At 50.6% G+C, this 22,681-nt stretch overlaps 1 protein-coding gene and 3 non-coding genes across 4 annotated transcripts in view; 1 reads left to right on the top strand and 3 right to left on the bottom strand.

Annotated features, from left to right (window-relative positions):
- LOC123359042 (E3 ubiquitin-protein ligase TRIM71-like) overlaps window positions 1–22,681 on the bottom strand; it is a 191,784-nt gene that overhangs the window by 49,321 nt on the left and 119,782 nt on the right.
- Window positions 2,372–2,445, bottom strand: TRNAT-UGU. The gene has a single exon. It is a non-coding gene; the product is annotated as a tRNA-Thr (tRNA).
- TRNAF-AAA lies at window positions 12,323–12,395 on the bottom strand. The gene has a single exon. It is a non-coding gene; the product is annotated as a tRNA-Phe (tRNA).
- Window positions 15,046–15,118, top strand: TRNAK-CUU. Its single transcript has one exon. It is a non-coding gene; the product is annotated as a tRNA-Lys (tRNA).

The following is a 22,681-nucleotide window of genomic DNA, read 5'->3' as shown; positions in this document are numbered from 1 at the left end:
GCTGCCAGCATCCCAGAGCCCTTTGAATCCCAGCCCCTAGCCGCTGATTGCCCCCTCCCCAGACCCCTGCCCCAATTGCCCCTCAGGACCCCCACCCCCTCTCTAAGCACCACTGGCCCTTGTCCCCCGATTACCCCCTCCCGAGACCCCTGCCCCTAACTGCCCCTTGGGACCCCAGCCCCTATCTAAGCCTCCCTTCTCCTTGTCCCCAACAGCCCCCTCCTGAGACTACACCCAACTTCCCCCCAGGACCCCACCCGCTACCTGTCCCCTGATAAACCTCCTGGACTCCCATGCCTATCCAATTGCTGCCTGTCCCCTGACTGCCCCTCCGAACCTCTGCCCCATCCAACCCCCCCTGCTCCTTGTCCCTTGACTGCCCCCCGGAACCTCCTACCCCTTCTCCAACCCCCAAACTGCTTACTGTGCCACTCAGACCAGCGTGTCTGGCTCCGTGCAGCTCCAGACAGTTGCTGCCATGCTCCCCCATGGAGCCCACAGCCCTCTCCCACCCCCAGCACCTGCCTTCCAGATTTGAACACCTCAAAATTCAAGCTCCGTCTGGGCAGCTTTTACTTCATTTCTCCCAAATCAGTTTCCCCTGCAAGGTGCCAACTGAAGGTGTTGGAAAACAGAGAGATCGGGTGGCCTCCTAATGCCTGGAAAAGAGACAAAGGCCCGAAGACGGAAGTGTCAGTGCCTGTGCGGACTTCTGGGAAGTGCATGGTGTGGAAGGGGATGCTGTGATGCTTTGGAACAACTCCATACAAAGCCAGTCAGGACTTTGGGGGAGCCTCCTCTCTCGGAGCATACTGTCTCCAGGGCAAGAAGCTTACACCTTCCTGGGTCTGACCTCAGAGCATTCAGCTTGCCCTTCCACATCATGCACTTTCCACAGTGAGTCTGCCCAGGCGGGTCCTGGGGCAACCAGAGGTCCCTGCACCCCAACTCCGCAGTCAGATGTGACTCTCAGCCAGACAGTAAAACAGAAGGTTTGCAGGTAAATATGCCCAATGGTCTGGGATGAGATCTGAGTTACTACAGAGAATTCTTTCTTGGGTGCTGGCTGGTGAGTCTTGCCCACATGCTCAGGGTTTAACTGATCACCATATTTGGGGTCGGGAAGGAATTTTCTTCCAGGGCAGATTGGCAGAGGTCCTGGAGGTTTGTTGCCTTCCTCTGCAGCATGGGGCACTGGTCACTTGCTGGAGGATTCTCTGCACCTTGAGGTCTTTAAACCACGATTTGAGGACTTCAATAACTAAGACATAGGTTAGAGGTTTGTTACAGGAGTGGGTGGGTGAGATTCTGTGGGCTGTATTGTGCAGGAGGTCAGACTAGATGATCATAATGGTCCTTTCTGACCTTAAAGTCTATGAGATGACGGGAACACAGTTTAAACAGAGCTTGTTGGTACAGAAAACAGAACCCCTCTGTCAGGTCTATCTTAGGGGGTGGAGAGCCCAGAACCAAGTTCTGGGTCTCTCCCCATTTCCCCAGCCAGCTCCAAACTGACACTCCCTCCTCTGGCCTCTGTGTCTCTTCTGGACAAGGAGGCCACCTGATCTCTTTGTCCCCAACACCTTCAGTTGGCATCTTGCAGAGGAAACTGAGGCACCCACACAGTATTCAGAGAAAATATTAACATTCCCACTTCATCACAACAAGTGCAACAAAATATAATACTGTATATTGAAGTAGGCAAGTGCTGCTTCTGACTTTCCACTTTTAATTGACCCTTGTAATCTTTTGGCACTGACGCGTTGTAGCTTCATTTTATATCGGCTTACAGGGTGGGAGCGGGGGGGCACCACCATTTTGGGCCCCACCAAAAATTATACAAACCTGCCGCCTATGGCGTAGACATCTCGGCTCAGGCTCAATACCCGGCTCTGGGAGCCCTCAAGGTTGGGAGGGAGTTTAGCAAGCAAACAAGGTAGAACGGCAGTGGAGTATTACCCTGGACTCAATGGCATTTCTCCATTGGTCTGTCTGCTTTGGGGCAGGGACAATAACACGTCCTGCTGCATTCGTTATTTCAAAGGGTGGTTTAGGATTTTCATTGTCACACACGGTGCACAAAGCAGGACTCAACCCTCCATGTAAACTAAATGAGCTGCCCACAGGTTCTGGCAGCCACAATGAGCCATTTGGTGTGAGAGCCCAGACCTGCCCCTGTCCCAGAGGAAGCAGGATCATCTGTGACAGGCTGGAACACTGACCTATCAGCTCTTAACTCCCAAACTTTCAGTAAGTCTGTTATCAGTGCCTGTGAGTATATTTTAAACAACTATACTGGGCTGGACCAAAGAGCACTGTGTTTTGTCCTCCCACAGTAGCCAATACCAGGTTGTCCGAGAGTTAATCAATAAGGCACCACTGGGAATTGAACCCAGGATCTCCTGTTTACAAAACAGGTGCTTTAGCCGGCTAAGCCATGGTGCCTGCCTGTGGCAACAGCACCGTGTCTGCCCACACCTGACTCCCTGCCATCCCCACTGGGGCCTGAAAAGCTTTGCTTGTGTTTGGATTCTGCATGTGAGGTTTTCCTTGCAAGGGGTGTGTGTGTGTGTGTGTGTGTGTGTGTGTGTGTGTGTGTGTGTGTGTGTGTGTGTGTGTGTGTGTGTGTGTGTGTGTGTGTGTGTGTGTGTGTGTGTGTGTGTGTGTGTGTGTGTGTGTGTGTGTGTGTGTGTGTGTGTGTGTGTGTGTGTGTGTGTGTGTGAGAGAGAGAGAGAGAGAATGAGAATCCTTGGCCAAGTCTGCACTACAAGGTTACTTCAGCATCATTATATTGCTCAGATGTGTGAAAAACACACAACGCTCCCTCAGTCAGCAGTTTTTGGCTGGTGCACACACTGCAATACCACGTCTGGCGACAAAATTGCCCTGTTTTGGTGACAAAATAAAACCACCTCGACGAGAGGCCTAGAGCTTTTTGCAGCAAACTTAAAGTGACAAATGTCAGTGTAAATGCTGCTGGTCATTATATCCCCATAACTGGCCTCCACCAGTATCCCACCATGCCTGCCGTGAACTCACCTGCCCTGCATTCCTGCTACAGAGGCTGGGCCCCTCCCCTTTCATAGCTCCAGAAAGTTCTGACAGCTGAGCCACTATCTATACCGGGATTAGCTTGATAGAACTGCATTGCCAGCCTAAGTAATGTAATTACACCAACCTAATTTTGTAGTGTAGACCTGTCCAAAGAATCACACACACACCTTGGGAGCAAAACTTCATCTGCTCCTCTGCTTTATAGAATACAAACACGAACAACACTTGTCAGGGCCCAGTGGGGATTGGCAGAGAGTCAGGTGTGGGCCATCTTTATCCCAGGAGAGATGGACTCTAAGGGTACATCTCCATTACAATGGAAGCCCAGGTGTGGCACGCTGTGCTCAGAGCAGCACCTGGAAGCCCCATATTCACCACTCTCATATAATGATGACATGGTTTGTTCAAAGTCTGCCTTGTGATGTATCATTTCAAAAGTCTTGATCTGTTGAACGTTAATATCATGTTGGATTGTGTGTGCTCGCATTGGTTGGGAAGTTATGAAGTTTTGCTCTGTGTGTGTTACTGAGATATGTTATGAGGTTGGGAAATGCCCCCCACCAGCCTTTCAGGTGTGACAAGGGAGGAGCCAGACTCGCTGCTGGCCCATTGAAGGGATCCACACTCCCAAGGACTAGCCCAGGAACCGTGTACAATGCAGACTTCTCCGAGATAGCACGGAGACAATGGACACTGCTTGACTCACATCGTAGCAAAGGAGCTTCCTAGCAAGTTGGAAGAAACAATGAAAGAGGGGAAGAGACATCATAACTTGGCCTCTCTCCCCCACAACTCAGCAGGTGGAAACACACCTGGAGGACAAAGACTGAACTGATTCAGAAATCAGAAGAGAATAATAACAATAATACTTGCAAACCAAAGTCCCCAAACAGACTAGTATTAGTTTTTCAGCAGAAAATTTTCAGTTTGGGGAATTTTGTTTTCTCAGTCAGACCTTGCCAAGGGAAGCAGGGAGAAAATGTTGGAGTTGCCTCCTTCAGAACAGCTCGGCCTAGACACTAGCTCTGGTTCACTGCTCTGGCCTTGCTCGGGTTGAGGGTATTTTAATAATTTGGGCAGGTCCCAGGGTGTTTGGGGGAGATGATGAGGATGTTCCCTTTTGAGATAAAAACTAAGAAATACAGCACTAGAGAATTTCTTTTTTTAAGAAATCTGGGATTTAGACATTTTATTTAAAGCAAGGGAGTTCTGAGTTTCTGAGAAGGTTTTTGTTTGCAAGGAGCAACATTGTTTGATCTGTCATTGTACCAAAGGGGGAGATGGTTGTCTACAAAGGAGGGGTGAAAACTAAATGCATCTGATGAGGATAGGATTTGAACCCATGCAGGCAGAGCACAATGGATTAGCAGTCCAGCACCTTAACCACTCGGCCACCTCATCTGAGTTATTAGAAAAAGGACTGGAGGAGAAATCTAAGGCCAGCAGAGCTAGGGACAATAAGGAGTTTTTAAATACTAAGCAGAAGCAGGGGCTGAATGAGCTCCCCCCTCACATCTAGTGAGGAGCTGGGGGAAAGACTTCAGGAACAGACCGTGTTTGCACAGACACACCTACTCTGCCTAGCTATGCAGCATGATGGGGCCACTTTCCCAAAATGACCAGTTTTGGCTGGTGGTGGGTTACAAATCTCTTTAGGATTGAGTGGAATGAAATGTTATTATCCTTCCTGCATGAGTGAAGGGCAGCAGAACATACCTAGTCCGTCCTGATGGAGGGGTGGGTGGGTGAGGAATAGCTTTTATTGGACTTTGTAGAAGTGATTGAGAACATCACCCTAAACCAGTGGTCCCCAAACATTTCACACTGTGCCCTCTTAGCCATGGCTGTGACCCCTCGGAAGCCGCGGTCATGTACCGGTGCTGGGAGTGGGGCTGTTGCTTGCTGGGGAGAGGGGTGCAGACAGGGGTAAGGGGGTTGAGGCTGAGCTGGGAGCCAGAGGCCCAGGCTGAGTGTGGGGTTGGGGAAGAGCTGGGACAGAGTGGGGCTGAGTGCTGCTCCCTCCATGGGGGCTGGCTCAGGCCCTGAGGTGCCCCCATGAATGTTCCTCTGTGTCCCCCTAGGAGTCATGCCCCACATATTGGGAACCACTGAACCCTACTCGCTAATCAGGGGCTAGTGATGCCAAAGCCCAGGGAAAGGGAGAACAAGTGCGGGACCCCCAGCACTGGAGCCATGTGAAGGGGCGGCAGGAGAGGGGCAATGGCTGGTGGCCCAGGGAGTTGGGGGCACAGGAGGGGGCAGGAGTTAGGGGTGAAGGAGGTGCAAGGGCTGGGAGTGCAGGAGCTAGCGGTAAAGGAGGAGTGGGAATCATCCAGGGGCAATGAGGAAGTGCCAAAGTACAAGCTTTGCCCAGGGCACCATTTTCCCTAATGCTGGTCTGAGCAAACAATTGGAAATGAGCCTTCAGTGAGACCAGAACCATCGTGTAGAAAAGCCCCTTTGTTAAGTGGTGGTGGCTGAGGGCTTAGGGGGATGGGTTAGAAAACAACAGGCATTTGTCTGTGGAGGTTTGATTCTTGCCTGTTAGGCAAGGTTGGTGTGTGGTGTCTCCATGGCTGCACTTTCTGTCTCTGATCTGCCCCAGGGAGCCAAGTCTAGACATATTCGGAGGCTCTATGCCAGGGTTTCTCAAACTTCCTTTGACTGCAACCCCCTTCTGCCAAAAAAATCTTACTACATGGCCCTGGAAAGAGGGACCAAGCCCCTCCACACTGGGCAGAGGCAGGGGAGACAAAGCCTGAGCCCTGCCCCAGTTAGGTAAGGGCAAAACCAGAGCTTGAGGGATTCAGCCCTGGGTGGTGGGGCTCAGACTTTTGACTTCAGCCCCAGGCCCCAACAAGTCTAATGCCAGTCCTGGCGACCCCATTAAAACAGGGTCACATCCCACTTTGGGGTCCTGACTCTCAGTTTGAGAACCACTGCTCTATGCTGATGGGAAAGAGTTTTCCTGTGGGTGCAGTTAATCCACTTCCCAAGAGGTGGCAGCGATGTCAGTGGGAGAAGCTATATCGGTGGGTGCGCAAGCTGTGGTGTTTGCCACATTTAAGAAGTTTAATCAAACCCCATTTTTCAAACCACTTGTGGTCTGGGAATTGCAAAGGACCTCGATGAAGCAGGGTTTGTCCTTCGAAGTCCTGGATATCATGAATCCATATTCCTGTTGCAATGGGGGTATAGCTTAATGGTAGAGTGCTTAATAGCACATCACGTGGTCCTTGGTTCAAACCCCAGTGTTCTCTTATAACCGTCTTTCTTTTTTTAAAAAAAAGGAAAACATTTTCATTTCCATTCTCCATTATGTTCAGGGACTCCTCTATACGGGGGGGCTTGATATGAATGTAAACACTCAACATTTTGCTGTCCAAATGCACAAAAACCTAGCGAAGCTGTCCATCAGCTGAAATCAGTTCCAATCCTCTAAGTGTCTAGTTTATGTTTTCATCAATTAAACAAAGGTATCATATGAATGTACATTTGCAGATCCCTCTTCTCCAGGAGCTGTGCTGTGCAGAAGAACAACAGCCACATCCAGCTGCAGTTCAGGAGTCTGATGACCAAAGAGCCACCAAATGTTCTGAGGGCTGGAGAAAAATGCCTTCTAGGGAGCTATTGAAGGAGCTCAACCTGTTTAGCTTATCAAAAGAAGATTGAAAGGTGAATTCACTGAAGTGTTGAAGTGCCTTAATGGAGAGAAAAGATTGGGTATTAAAGGGCTCTTTAATCGAGCAGAGAAAAGCATAACAAGACCCAATGGCTAGAAAGTGAAAAGAGACAAATTAATATTACAAATAAGACACAAATATTGAACAGCGAGGATGATTTGCCACAGGAACAAGCTACCAAGGAAAGTGGTGGATTCTCCCTCTCCTGATGTCATTTAATGAAGACTAGATGCCTTTCTGGAATGTGTTGGCCTCAAAAGTAGCTATTGTGTCATACAGGAGGCCTGTGATATGCAGGGGGTCAAATTAGATGCTCTAATGGTCTCTTCTGGCCATCAAGTCGACTAATTTCTGAAAAACTGAGTGTAGCATTGGGAGCAGCGTCTGATGTTTTCCTGTCTAGTCGGCCTGCTTCCTAGAACGAATGCTCCTTGAGTGGGGTGATCCACAGGGAGTAGCTCAAACCTCCAAAGTGCCTGGCCAAGGGCAGGACATTAGCACAGCAAGGGAGGGGTGTGGCAGTGACATCACAAAGGCTTTTTGCAGGACCTCAGACTATTGGTCAAAGGTGGTGGGGAGGTGGTGACCTCACAGAGAGATGCTGACATCAGCCAGGCAGGACAGGGATGAGGGGCCAGGGAAACCTCAGAGACCCCTGTGGCTTTGCTTCAGCAAGTCTCCTTCTCCAGGTCTCTCTTTGAGCACTGAGGGAGTATTCGGGTTCACGTACATGAGCGCCAGGAGGAACCTCTTTCGAGTTTTCTCCTTCCCTTTTAGTGATTTTACTAGAAAACAGCCGTCCCTGTTTAGAAGGTAAGAGCCTCCTCGAGGTTTGAAACCTGTTCAGTATGATCCATCTAGTGACAGTTGAATTTTAGGCATGGAAAACACGAGCTTAAGGAGGCAGAATTTTATTCTGCACTTGGGATTTTGTCCCTTAGAACCACTGGGGACATTATTGTTTGTCCTTTTTATTTCACCTTTTCCTCCATCCCTCCTCCGCTCCTTTCTCTTCGTCTCTTGCTTCTTTTGTCCTTTGTACTGTTCCCCTCCCAACACCAGGAGGGGTGCGTGTGTGTGTGTGTGTGTGTTGCGGGGGAGTTCTCGGCAGCTTCCACTGTGGGAGGGCCACCCAAAAATGTTGGGCTGAAATAGTGCTCGGGCAGTGATCCCCACCAGTGACCTGGGCCATCCTTTGGGCTCTCTGGTGAGAACCCTCAGCCTCCCGTCCTCAGTCTCTACCCTGGTTGGCTGAGCAGGGGGTTATTGACAGGGAGGAGACTCAGGTCCTTGTTGTTCTCTTTTAAGACCAAGTAAATAAGTCAGAACCAGTCATATGTTTGAAGAATTTTGCTGCTTCTCTGCATTAATGGTCTCTGAGCAGTTCATGATTCTCTCTAACATTGCAGTTCTCCTCAAATACTTGCTGAATAATTACTGTGCACTGTTGTTGGTCTGGATCACATCTGAGAGCACTTTACTCAGGTCATATAATGTTTGAAATTCAAAATCCGATGGTTAGTTTCAAAATCAGGGCTCCTGGGTCCTATTCCCAACTCTGCCCCTGGCCGGCTGTGTGACCGAAGACAAGTCAATTCTCCTTTCTCAGCCTTTGCTTCTCCCTCTTTCAAGTAGGGATAATAATGATCCGCTCCTACCTACCTCACGGTGGGTCGATGAAGGGGATCCATTAGAGAGTGTCACTAGGAGTAGTGCATAATATGAGGTGTCCTATCATGTTTACTCAGAGCAGATTATGACATAATAGAATAACTGAAATTGTCTCTTTTTATTTGTATTTTTTTATTTTGCAATTGTTAAGAGCAGCAACTACTTAGCTCAGACTGAAGCATCTTATCTAATGTTTGTGATCTAAGTGTCTCCTCTTTGTGTGCAATGAGACAATTTAACACACCGTGACAAACAGGAGATTTTTTTGTTTTGCAACAAAATATTTTTGCAAAGAACTTTCATCCCACTTGTTTTGATTTTGAGAAACAAACTGGTTTAGTCTGAAGGGGATTTTCTGACATTGAGCAGGTGCAGTGTGTCCCGTGACACCCGCCCGCTATACGCCGGCCCCTGCGGAGGGCGCCCTTGCTGCAGCTGCAGCCGGTTCTTCTGGCGCCCTGTGGTTGCCCTCGTTCGTCCAGGAACAAGCCTCAGGTGAGCTGAAAAGAATCCTGTCCAACCGAGTCTGGCAGCCGCCATCATGTAGCCAGAAGTCCCCACACCTGCCGGTGAAAAAAAACAGCCATCAGAAAGTGGTCCATTGTCTCATGCGGTGCCAGAGCCTGACACAGCGCCCGTGGGCAACCATTGCTCTGCACATGCCGGCCGTGAACACGCTGGCCGGTTCCCATGAAAGATGTGTCTCAGTACTTAAACGGTACCTGTGCCACTGGCAGATACTTTAAGGCTCCCGGCAGTGAGTTCTGGGGACGGTTGCTCACTTTCAGTGAATTTAACTGTATGTAACTGTATGTGCAGCTCTGTGCAGTCACATTTGATAGAAGTTTTGTAATTAAATTATACAAGAGGGTCAGGTAGAGAGTCTGCTACCACCACTATGTTTTGTCCCGCGAAGCCTTTACAGCCATTCTGAGGGGAAATGGGCCCTTTGCCCACAGAAATGGTCTATAGGGGATGGCTGCAGGCAGCAGGCGGAGAGATAATCTCATCAAAATGATTTGACTCCTGGGTAATGTAATCAAAATCACTAAAGGAATGTCCGGGGTTTCTATTGGCACTTAACTTGCCTGCCCCTGGCTGTCTCTGGTTGTACAAGATGGACGTGCAATCGGGGTTCAGTTGTGTAAAAAGGAGTAATCGCAGTGCAAGGGATGTTGGGCAAAAGAGAACGTTGTGTGTGATGATGTAAGGTTTTAAGGACCTAAACTGACACTCATGGTTTGTAAAACTCTTGTTTTGAAGGTTCAAGGTGAATTGGTTTGGTTCTGCTTTGTTGGTTTTTTTTTTTATAATGCCACTGAAAATCCATTTGAATCATTCAAAGGGCAAAACTGCCAGACACCTTTTGCCAGACACAGGTAACTAGTGTTGTTTGGGTTTGGGATTTAGCATTTAACCCTTAAGGTACCTCACTAATCTGTAAAGTTCAAGACCAGAGTTATGGCTGTAGTAAGGGGCAGCCAGAACCAGAAGGATGGAGAAAGAAACATTGGTTGGCCAGACGGATGGATGGACAAACCGAATAATTAAGCCTCTGTTAAAAAAATTCCACAAAAACGCTTAAAAACATTAAAAGGAAAAAAGGGGCAAAATGTTTCCCCGTTTACCAAAATACCTCAGCCTCGCTCTGCCCTTGGTGGTGGGGGGTGACAATTGCAGGGTTCACCTGGGGCGCCAGGTGCTGGCAGCTAGTCTAGGGCTGCCCCTGCCCGGAGGCCTTCATTCCTCCAGCCTGCGAGGACAGAGGGGGTGTCAGGAAGTTGCCCCTTCAATCCCACACACAAAACCCCTTCTTAGGAAAGGCAAAATCCTGAAGAGAAAAAGTCACATCAAGAAGGACTCCAGAGACAGAGCTTTTTAAGACCTTGGGGAATAGTTGAGTGCCTGACCAGGGATTTGAACCCTGGACCCTCATATGAAAAGTCTGACGCTTGGCCCACTGAACTAGCCAGGCTCACAAAGAAAGTGCACAAGTTCATGCAGAGGAGAAACTACTGAAGAAAAGTGTGCAGGAAACAATAGAGGAAACCTGCTGGTCTCTCTCTCTCTCTTCCCAGCCCTAGCCCTGGCCTGCTCCTCCCACCAGCGCCCTGAGGCATTTTGCCAGCACCATGCCCCAGTCAGCTCCACCCTCCCCAAACGGTGGAAGGCCCAGCTCAGGGACCTGGCCGCTCTCACAGCCGCCTCTTCCACCCTGACCAAGAGGGAGGAGGATTGAGTCTCCCTCCCTCAGGCCTGTGCTTCAGCATTCCTGGGGAAAGACCAACGCCGCCAACGTGACTTTGGGCCAGTAGGTCAACCAATAGGGCGGCCTCCTGTGCCTGGCTGCAGGACTCAGAGTAAACCCAGCTCCCATCCTTCCCTATAGGGCTCCAGGCAAGGCCAGCCTGCTGGATCCGGCGTCCCCTCTGGTGCGCAAGTCACAACAGCCAGCAGGCAAAACACCGGCTCCCGCATCATTTGAAAGAGCAAGACAAAGCCTTGAAACTCCACCTATGCTTAGGTCTGAAGCAACAGGTCCCAAATTCCCACTGAGATCTGAGCCCAGCTGGCACTAGTCAGTGTTCTGACAGCTGAACTGGCCTGCACAGCAGCTTAAAAGCCAGCTGCTAAAACTAGGGCTCAAACACTGGACCCCCCCAGTTAAAAGCCTCATGTTCTTCCCACCAGCGGCTTCCTCTCGCAGGACTTTCTCTCCTCCTCCATCAACTATAATCCTGATCTACCACGTCCGTGGGGCCTGCCCTGAGTCCCCGCATCCCCCTACTTTGTCTTTTTCCCTGCAGGCTGCAAAAATGTCAGGGGAGGCCACCCCCTCCCTTCACTCGATGCTCCCGCTCAAATCGGCCAGCTGCAGCCTCATCTCCTGGAACTCGGGCAGCTGTCACTTGATCCGGTCGTACAGTCACAGGCTGACTGGCTTCCCTGCCTGGATGCTCTTGTGGAAATCCCACAGGCGACGCTGCAGGACTTGGCACTGTTGGTTTCTTTAATGTTGCGGTGTTTGCCTGACCACTGGAACAAAGCCGCCAACTCCTCCCTCACCGACTCCCACCAATCCCCCTAGTTACCATAGGACCCTCTGATGCTTTCCCGTTCTGCCAACACCTCCAGGCCTCCCCCTCTGCTCCTTTATCTTGCAAGCTCTGGATGTTCAGCTTCCAATATCCTCTGCCCTGGGTCAGAGAATTGCCCACATTGAGCACACGGTGAGAACTGTGTGATCCGAACAGTCCATTGGCACCACCCTGCACTGGACTGTCGACGTGCTCTCCTTCATGTAAATCCGGTCAGTGCGACTCCTGGCCTGTCCCCGCAGAAAGGTGTATCCCCTCTGCGGCTGGTGTGAGCTCGGGTCAGAGGAATAGGAGGCTACCGCCCGCCCTCCACTGGTTCCATTACAGAGAAACACGTTCTCTAAGCCAACCTCACTACAGACCTGCGCCAGGTAGCACTCATTGTAAAAACATTTCCTCTCACGGTCAAGAAAACAGGACCAGTGGTTCTCAGGCCGGCTGACACAATTAAAATTCACCTCAACAGTCAAGAGGAAGGGAGCCAGTTCCTACCATAGATCTTTCCTTTCACACCTTAACATCAAGTGCCTCCTCTTGGGCCTCTGAATCCCTGCCACATTCCACGTGCCAGATGCCCCTTCCCCAATACTGTCGTCACTCAGCTTTGCAGAGGAACTTTCCTTCTAAGTCCCTGCCCCATCCTGTTCTTGCCATTTTGGGTTGACAAAGAAGTCATGTGGGAAAGACAGCTCCCACCATCCTTATAGAGGAAGAAACCCATGCTCAGGAGCTCAATATCAGGTATTTGCCTCAGGTCAAGGTGCTGCTGCTGTCCCTGGGAGCAAGCCACCCCTGCACAAAGAAGATGAAAAAACCTGCCAAAGCCTGGGTTTGAACCAGGGACCGTTAGATCTTTAGTCTAACGCTCTCCCAACTGAGCTACTTTGGCAACTGTTTGGGAGTATTTTGGCCTGTTGCTTCTCTGCCCGGGATGGTTTTGCAGCCGTGGAACACAAAAGAGACATCATTGTGAGCAGCCCATGAAGACAAGACTTGCTTTTCCCTGCCTTGCTGAGCTTGACTTGCTGCCTCACCCTGTTCCTGCCCTAGTACCTAGGTTGACCTGGTGGTAGAAGGGAACTAGGGGCCAGTGGTGCAGGGAGGAAGTTGAGCTGGACCCTAAGCTAGACTAGACTCTGGCGGTGAGAGTCTGGCCACCGCCTGCCGCCCCACCCTGTTGTCCTGGCTTCCCCCACTGGGTGTCATTTCGGGAGTGAAGTGGGGCTTCTGTTAGGTTGGTCATGTCTGTAAGGCCATCAAATGGGTATTTGGCTTCTGAGTGAATGTGAGGAATGTGCAATTATGAGAGGGAATTTCCATCCTTCCTTTATGCACTATTAAGAGCCCCAGTGGCCTAATGGATAAGGCATTGGCTTCCTAAGACAGGGATTGTGGGGTCAAGTCCCATCTGGGGTGAAAAACTCCTTTCTTCTTGTATATTGCAAAGAAACCTTGGTCTTATTTTCACCAAGGAAGTTGGGAGATGTTGGAACACAAAGTACTGCATCTTGGGAGCAATCCCCCAGAAATGACATCTTCCATTTGACAAATGCTTTCTAGACCCATCAGTAGCAAACACTTAATACTAGTGTTTGTCTGAGAATAGAGTGAAGGGAAGTGTTTACTCCGACACCTCAGTGAAAGAGCAAGGCCATTCTGAAAGAGAATGGATCTGTCTGGAGGCAAAGCAGAACCTGAAAATGAGCAACAGTGTGAAAAGAAGAACTTCAAATGTGTGTTAGGTGTTAGGTTGGTCTGACAAATTTCAAGAAAATACCAATGCTCGTAGACTGATGCAGACACTGGCTGTTTCTGATCTTTTACTGACAGTTCATTGAGAAATATTTTCCTTAACTATGTTATGGAATATTGGGTGGGCTGTGAAGGCACCATTCCTCCTGCTTTCGCCCTTCGAGACAACACCGCTACACGTGCACCTTCCAGTCAACTGCTAGAGAAGACAACACAGACAGGGATGGCAGCAGGGCAGACTGGAGCTGCACGGAGATGGTGGGACCAGGTCTCATCAACGGGGAGGTGGCCACCCCAGCATGCACAAGGCTGAGCCAGTAAGTGCGGCGTGTGCTCCACGGTGCCCCTACTCCCTGCATGTGGTGGTGGAGGGTAGTTACTGAGTTCGGTTGGTCTGGCAAATTTAGGGCTTGGCTACACTTGCAGAGGTAGAGCACTGGGAATGAAACCACAGCAGGGAAACCGCTGCCGTGTGTTCACACTGACCGCTGCAAGCGCACTGGAGTGGCCACATTAGCAGCTCTGGCAATGCCACAGAGAGCAGTGCACTGTGGTAGCTATCCCAGTGTGCAAGTGGCTGCAACGTGCTTTTCAAATGGGGGACGGGGGTGGAGTGTGACAGGGAGTGTGTTGTGTGTACGTGGGGGGGGAGACAGTGTGTTTGGGGGAGTTGAGAGTGTGTCAGCATGCTGTCTTGTGTGTTCGGAGAGCAGCAGACCCCCCCCATACACACTCACAACAGCAGCATTCCACACTAATGGTTGCTTTGTCCTAGAGCAGATAAGCAGCCGGCTGTCAGAAACAGAGCTTTGAAAGGGGATATCCGCATGCCTGCAGCCGATTTCAAAACAGTGACCAGAGTGGGCACTTGACTTCAGGGGATTATGGGACATTTCCTGAGGCCAATCACAGTGCAGTGATGCCCAGGCGTTTCAGCCGAGGCGCAGTGAGCTTTATGCTTCTCATGGAGGTGGATTACCAGGAGAGCTCCAGCGGCAGAGCCCAGGCGCTCCATGTGCCTTGCCAGTGTGGACACCTCAGGAGTTAAGGCTGCTTTAATGCGCTCAAACTTGCAAGTGTTGCCAAGCCCTTAGAACAGGGACAGGGGCACACTTGGAAGAGGGAAACTGCTCCACACGCTAGCCCGGGCAGCCGCCCATTTTCTTTGGCAAGTCAGGAAGGGCAAAGGCGAGACTGGAAGCACCTGGGGCTCATGCCCCAGCCTTTGTGACGCCCACCCCCCAACTCCTTCCCGGGGCTCTAGCTGAAGCCAGAGCATTGGCCTGAGCGGCCAAGAAGAGGTTCCAGCTGTGAAGAAAGCAGGACTTGCAGCACAAAGTGAGCACAACCATGAGGGGACTCAAATCCTGAATCATCCGATCCACAGGGAGATGCCTTATCCTTTAGGCCACATGATGAGGGGGTCTAAGCTCTTCTTTGGAAAAGCCGGACACTGTGTTTCTCGGATCATCTACTGAGCGGGGCTGAGACTCTCTGGGCACAAGAAGTTGAGTTCCCAGTGACACGTGAGACTTAATTCTCTTGAGCCAGGTGCAGGGCTTTGGCAGAGAGGCTCAGGCATGGGGGATTGGGGTGCAGTGGACGGACCGGCTGTCTAGTTGCGGAGATTCAGTCGCACTGAGGCACAGCAGGGAGGAGGAGGAGGAGGAATCCTGCTGACAGGCAGTGGCTGTGCAGAAAAAGAGGAGGGGTTCCTTGGACTTTTTTTTGCCTCTTTTGCCTGCCTGCTCACTCTTGTGGTGAACGGTGAAGATGTTTCTCAACAAGCCCAGGTAGCTCAGTTGGTAGAGCATCAGGCTCTTAATCTGAGGGTCCAGGGTTCAAACCCCTGTCTGGGTGCTCAGCTTTTAAATTGCCTTGTGTGCCAGGAGCCAAACTCTGTTCACAGCCACACAGGGATTCCCAGAAGCTGTGGCCATTTCCTGGAAAGGTTCCTTTCCTTAGCAATCAGGAGAGAGGCCACATCTGCAGGTGCAGATAGCGCAGTCTCTGGCTGCCAGGAAGCGCTGTGGGGCCAGGTGCTGAGAAAGCCCAGAGGGGGAGCAGCGGAGATGAGGGGAAGAGAGACAGAGAAGCAATGAGGACAGAGCACAAGTGTAAAGGGGGCATCTGGTCTGGCTATTGTGGGGAACTTGCCTGGTTTACACATGACCCTGGTGGAATTGGCCAGTGGAAGAATCTAAGTCCCCACTCCCTTACCCAGAGGCTGCCTGACCTCGAGGACTGTTAGGGTACAGATGTTCAGGCCTGTCTGCAAAGCCCTGTACTTTAAGAATTTAGGTGTATTTTTATCACTTAGTAGTTGTGAAATCCTCCCTTCTGTATTGTTTTGTATGTTTATTTGCATGGTGGAATATAATTGGTTAAATAATCATTTTACAGTATGTTAGGATTGGTTAGTTACATTTCAGTAAAATGATTGGTTAAGGAATAGCTAAGCAGAACTCAGGTTTTACTATATAGTCTGCAGTCAATCAGGAAGGTGGGGGGAGGGGGGAAATGGGACCAGGGACTGGGGATGGGGGAATTGGGATCATGTTTTGCTACAGGGGGAAATGGGAACAGGGGATGGGAACAGAAACAGGGACACAGGCAAGGCTCTGTGGTGTCAGAGCTGGGAAGGGGGACACTAAGGAAGGAAACTGGAATCATGCTTGCTGGACGTTCACCCCAATAAACATCGAATTGTTTGCGCCTTTGGACTTCTGGTACTGTTGCTCTCTGTTCATGCGAGAAGGACCAGGGAAGTGAGAGGGTGAAGGAATAAGCCCTCTAACACTGTCATTTGTTGCTCTAGGCTCCATATGTACGTGCACATTCACATCCCACTCCTGACACAATCACTGTTTTCTATCTGACGAAATAGCCTAATTTCAACCTCTCCTGTAACATTACACCACCAACTATTTAGCATTTGTATGAGAGAAGTTGGAGGGAATTCAAACATCTTCAAAAGTGGTGCATCTAGAGCCCCTAGCTGGGTAAATTCCAAGCTCCTTACCCAGAAGAGTCTTGGCCTGGCTTGAGGGGGGCAGGCTTGGCTGGTCAATATAGAGGGGGAGGGAGAAGGGTACATTGACAGTGTAGAATGTGAGGCTCATAAGCTGTGGTTATGTGCTCTGAGAGTTATCCCCTTGCTTTCCATTTAAGGTCAGGGAGGGATATTATAACCAAGTGTTCTGGCAAAACTTTCCCCCCGGCCTGGTCAGTGAATCCTATGGTGAGAAACTTTCTGTGCATTTCAGTTTCTTGTATTGCTGGCTGGGGCCTGAGGTGCTGGAAGGAAAATGTCCATGGAAAACTTGGACATCACTGTTGTCCGAAAAAAGGCAGGTGTTAGACACAATCGCTTCTCGTATTCCCGTGGAATCTGAGTCTAGCTGAAGAATTTCTGTCTATCCTAGAGAGAATCATTCCATTGTAAATACAAATGCAATGAGATCTTCAGGTCGAGTCAGCGCCTTTTAAAAATATTTTGTGAGCAAAAAGCCATTCTTTGCCTTGTTGATAAGGACAAGAAGCCCTCTTTTCCTTTCCATTTCACATGCAAAATGAATGGAGATTTTCATTGAAAAACTTCTGATTTTTAGGGGGAATTGAACCCAGGCCATGGTGGTTAAAACACCAGAACACACTGCTTAAAGCACCCAGGGAGAGCTGTTTTTTCTCCCAGCTAGTGTTGTTTTTCTCAGCCTCCTACTTCACCAATGTCAGACTCTGAGTGCAGTTAAGCTCTGGAATAGGCTCCCAAAGGCATCTGTGGTGTCTCTGTCCTCAGAGGTTTTTAAGAACAAGTTGAACAAACCTCTGTCGAGGATACTCTGCATATACTTGGTCCCATAGACAACCTGCTCTGGCTCTATCTGCTACCTTCATCGTGTTTGGATGTAAAGGTGGGAAATGATGGGGAAATTGGCCCCTCTTTCAAGTTTAAATGTTGTAACTTCTACATCTAGACCGGGGTGGCCAACCTGAGCCAATGTAACTGCCAAACGTGCACCTTTGTATGCAACTGCTGAGTCAGTTGTGAACCTTGCTACCATTATCATTATCCCTTTGAAAGAATGATGGTGATGGACACTTGGCTGTATATCCCAGAGTTCCCTGGATGTCTACAGGCTGCATTAGCCAATCCAAGCATTTGGCACTTACAGATGGGCACCTCTGTATTGTGCCTGAGGCCTGGTCTACACTAGGATCTTAAATCGAATTTAGCAGCGTTAATTCGAACTAATCGCTCAACCGTCCACACCAGGAAGCCATTTAATTCGAACTAGGGGGCTCCTTAGTTCGAATTTGGTACTCCACCCCGACAGGTGGAGTAACGCTAAATTCGCACTTGCTAGCTCGAATTAGGCTAGGTGTGGATGCAAATCGAACTTAGTAGCTCCGGGAGCTATCCCACAGTGCACCACTCTGTTGACGCTCTGGACAGCAGTCCGAGCTTGGATGTTCTGAGCAGCCACACAGGAAATGACCCGGGAAAATTTGAAATCCTTTTCCTGTCTGGACAGTTAGAATCTCATTTCTTGCTTTGACATCGGGGCAAGCTCCGCGGCACCTGCAACGATGCAGAGCTCTCCAGCAGAGGAGTCAGCCCAATGCAAGAATAGAAAGAGGTCCCCAGCATGGACAGACCGGGAAGTCCAGGATCTGATCGCAGTGTGGGGCGAGGAGTCTGTGCTGTCGGAGCTGCGCTCCAACAAGCGTAATGCAAAGACCTTCGAGAAGGTCTCCCAAGCCATGACACAGAAAGGATACAGCCGGGATGCGATGCAGTGCCGCGTGAAAGTCAAGGACCTGAGGCAAGGCTATCAAAAAGTCAGAGCGGCAAACGGACGCTCCGGAGCACAGCCCCAGACATGCCGCTTCTACGAGGCACTGCATGCCATTCTCGGTGGGTCTGCCACCACTGTCCCACCAGTGACCGTGGACTCAGTGGATGGCATAGTGAGCCAGGACAGTTCCTACTCGATGTTCGCCGATGGGCAAGACGACGAAGGGTCTGTGGAGGAAGGCGCAGGCGACAGCGAACACAATGCCGCTTTCCCTGACAGCCAGGATCTGTTCCTCACCCTCACAGAGATCCCCTACTAACCCTCACCGGCCGTGAACCCGGACTCAGAGTCAGGGGAAGGATCAGGCGGTAAGTCGTATAAACAAGAAAATATTTATTTGCTCGAAAACATGTATACCAAAAATATAAATTCTATCTATAAATACTATATCTAAAAGTTTTTAAAGGGAAACTAAACGAACAGTAGGTCTACACAGATTGGGATGGAACAATAGTCCTCCATGGACAATTCCACAAATGCTTCAAACAGTTCCTCAAATACCCTCCGCAGGAGGTTTCGAGGAAGAGGTGCCTTATTTGGTCCTCCGGTGAAGCTCACTCTTCCACGCCACGACATCCTCAGATACAGGGGAACCATCGCCTCTACCAGCATGGCCGCGTAGGGTCCCGGTCGGTGAAGTGCTTCCCTTAACATCCTTTCTTTCTGCACTCGAGAGACACGCCTCAGGGTAATCTCGTTACTGAAGTGCTGCATCTAATTAGGGCAATTAGCGAATAGTTACTGTTCTTAATGGTTTACTTATACTTTGCATAACAAAGCCCCGTGCTTAGCAGCCACGTGCTGTAGGCCACACAGGAAAAGCATACATTGATCTTTCCCCTGCAGTGTCGGGAGTGGCTGCAAAAGGGTCATAGTATCTGATTTCCAGATTGCCTTTAGCACGACGGCACAGCTATCCGTTAACTGATAAGCATAATGTACTGTAAGGCTTACCAGGACTCTCTGCTAGAGGGATTCTGCTATCTCTCCCGACTTCTCCGCTCTCCTGTGCAATGGCGCAGCCAATCAGAGCGTAGGCCAAAATGTTGTGCTTCTCTGGAGACCACGTGACACTTGTTGTCCGGTACGGTCTTCTTCATAGAAATTGACTAGACGGTGTTCACTGTTCGCCAAAATGTATCTGTACAAGGAAATCACTAACTTTCCCAATCACACAGCTTCGGCTCCTTCCCGGACTGCCCCAGCATCCCCCTCGCAGAGACTGGCAATGATTAGACGGCGAAAGAAGAAGACTAGGGACGACATGTTTGCTGAACTGATGGCCTGCTCCCAAGCAGAGGCTGCAGAGCAGAAACACTGGAGGGAGACCCTATGTGAGCAGCATCACACACTCATGGAACGTGAGGATAGGTGGCGGCAGGAAGACCAGCAGACCACCCAAACGCTGCTTGGTCTCATGAAGGAACAAACGGACACGCTTCGTCGCCTTGTTGATGTCCTGCAGGACCGCAGGCTGGAGGACAGGGCCCCCCTGCAGTGTCTCTGCAATCGCCCTCCCCAGCCAAGAAGTCCTGGCCCCTCCTCACCCAAAAGTACAAGACGGAGGGGTGGTAGAAGCCGTGAGAACTGTCACTGAACCAGAGCAGAGCGGCCGTGTACCCCGCACTTCTCACGTTAGAAATTTGTAGAAGTGCTTCCCTTATAGGCTCAGCCAGTCCCAAATCCAAGGTTCATCCCCCCACTGTTTATTAGATTAATAAAAGATGTTTGCTGTTAATCACTGTTTCCGTCATGTCTTTCCTGTCAGAGGATTTTTCGGTGTATGGGGTGGACAGGGGTTTCATACTTGCACGGTATAGCCTACAGTACCAGGGTACAGACTTGGGGAAAGGATCAACTGCGGGGCACACACACACTGCAGTCAGTAGGCACCAGGGTCATTCTGTGTTGTGTATGCTGCCCCTGATCATTTCGTAATGTGTATGCTTGTCCAGGGTCCTAGCGCCTGCCACGCCATTACTGTGAAGGCAGGCTGCCCTTACGATGCACTTGCAACGGATCCACGAGCCTATCCGCTGCCCTGAGCCCCAACAAGAGCCCTCATCCACGGACAGATAGTCACCCTTCTCCCACACCCATCACCCCTTCCCACGCAGAAACCCGCAGCCCACTGCCGTCATCCAAACCCCTATGCAAAGAAGGCACCACTCGCCCCTTCCTGCAAACCCTCCCCTTCATGCAGAACCACTGTCATCCGTCCCCCACCCCAGAGACCTATGTAGGAGCAGGAGGATGTCAGTCCTCTATGGAGGAAGCGGTCTGTACGTCAGTGCACACCGTGCCCAGCACAGTATGCGTCCATGTCTCAACACCAGAACAGAAATGCAAAGTAAAAGAAAGATTTATTAATAATGAGTGTAACAATTAATTTGCTTAAAAACGTGCTTTGGAAGTGGGGGAAACTTGGAGAACGCGGCATGTAGCCGCAGATCCAAATCGACACAAACTGACACAGGCCCAGGGTCAGTTTCTCTTGAAAGCAAGTGGAGAGTCATAGGTTACCCTGCTCTCCGAGGAAACTTGCTTTCAAAGCCTCCCGGATACAGAGCGCTTCCCGCTGGGATATTCTCTCGGCACGGGTGTCTGACTGAGCGTAAACTGCAGCCAGGCGATTTGCCTCAACCTCCCATCCGGACAAAAAGGCCTCGCCCTTGCTCTCACACAGATTGTGCAGCACACAGCATGCAGCAATAACTACGGGGATATTCTTTTCGCTGATGTCCGAGCGAGTGAGTAAGCTCCGCCATCTCCCCTTGAGACGTCCGAAAGCACACTCCACCACCATTCTGCACTTGCTCAGCCGGTAGTTGAAGAGTTCCTTCTCTCTGTCCAGGGCGCCTGTATAGGGCTTCATGAGCCAGGGCATTAGCGGGTAGGCTGGGTCCCCGAGGATCACTGTAGGCATCTGCACATCCCCAACCGTTATTTTGTGGTCCGGGAAGAAAGTACCTGCCTGGAGGAGTCTAAAGAGACCAGAGCTCCTGAACACACGCGCGTCATGAACCTTGCCCGCCCACCCGACGTTGATGTTGGTAAAACGTCCCCTATGGTCCACCAGTCCTTGCAGCACCATGGAAAAGTAGCCCTTTCGGTTAATGTAATCGCTGGCCTGGTGGGCCGGTGCCAGGATAGGGATGTGAGTCCCATCTATAGCCCCACCGCAGTTTGGGAATCCCATCGTGGCGAAGCCGTCTATGACAACCTGGACGTTTCCCAGGGTCACCACCTTTGAGAGCAGTTGCTCAACGATTGCGTGGGCTACTTGCATCACAGCAACCCCCACGGTAGATTTGCCCACGCCAAAGTGGTTCGCTACTGACCGGTAGCTGTCTGGCGTGGCAAGTTTCCAGAGGGCTATGGCCACTCGCTTCTGCACACTCAGGGCTGCTCGCATCCGGGTGTCCTGGCGCTTCAGGGCAGGGGACAGCAAGTCACACAGTTCAAGGAAAGTGCCCTTACGCATCCTGAAGTTTCGCAGCCACTCTGTGTCATCCCAGACCTGCAGCACTATGCGGTCCCACCAGTCCGTGCTTGTTTCCCGGGCCCAGAATCTCCGTTCCACAGCATGAACTTGACCCATTGCCACCATGATCTCCACTGCCCGGCGTACCCTGCTTTCTGAGAGGTCTGCGCCACTCTCCTCACCGCGCTGCCGGAGCCTCCTCGCCCGATTTCTCAGCAGCTGACTGTTGCAGAGGTGGACGATAAGGTGCGAGGAGTTGACAATGGCCATAAGTGCAGCGATGATCGCAGCGGGCTCCATGCTTGCAGTGCTGTGGCGTCCGCGCTGTCACTGACCAGAAAAGTGCGCGAACAGATTTCCCGCCGGCGCTTTCAGGGAGGGAGGGCGTTTGTGAGTGACGGTTGAATGATGACAGTTACCCAAAACCACCCTCGACACATTTTTCCCCCAGCAGGCATTGCGAGCTCTACCCAGCATTCCAATGGGCAGCGGGGACTGCGGGAACTGTGGGATAGCTTCCCACAGTGCACCGCTTCCAAAGTCGACGCTGGCCCCGTGAATGTGGACTCAGAAATTCGAATTAGTGTATTTAGTATGGATACACAAATTCGACTTCATAAGGTCGAATCCACAAATTCGAACTAAGTTGATTCGAAATAGTCTTGTAGTGTAGACAAGGCCTGAGTCTTGTACAGCTATGAAAGGCTGGTAGATGCCGATATTTTCCCGTCTTTTTAACCAGCACTAATACCCAGCCAGGCCAGGGCTGGGAAGAGAGAGAGAGCAGCAGGTTTCCCCTATTGTGGCCATCTCGCTTTTTCTTGACTAGCTTCACCTCTGCACCAACTTGTACTTTCCACATGTGAGCCTGGTTAGCTCAGTTGGCAAAGCATCAGACTTTTAATCTGAGGGTCCAGGGTTCAAGTCCCTGGTCAGGTAAAAACTCTTCACTGTGATTATAAAAAACTGTCTTTCTGGAGTCTTGTTCAGTGTTACTCTTTCTCTCCAGGATTTTGCCTTTCCTAAGAAGGGCCTTTCTGTGGGGGGGATTGAAGGAGCAACTCCTTGACATCCCCTCTG

This window comes from Mauremys mutica, unplaced genomic scaffold (assembly GCF_020497125.1).
Source record: "Mauremys mutica isolate MM-2020 ecotype Southern unplaced genomic scaffold, ASM2049712v1 Super-Scaffold_100100, whole genome shotgun sequence".
Lineage (NCBI taxonomy): Eukaryota > Metazoa > Chordata > Testudines > Geoemydidae > Mauremys > Mauremys mutica.
Note: the sequence above shows the minus strand (reverse complement) of the source record. Positions and strands in the feature narration are given on the sequence as shown.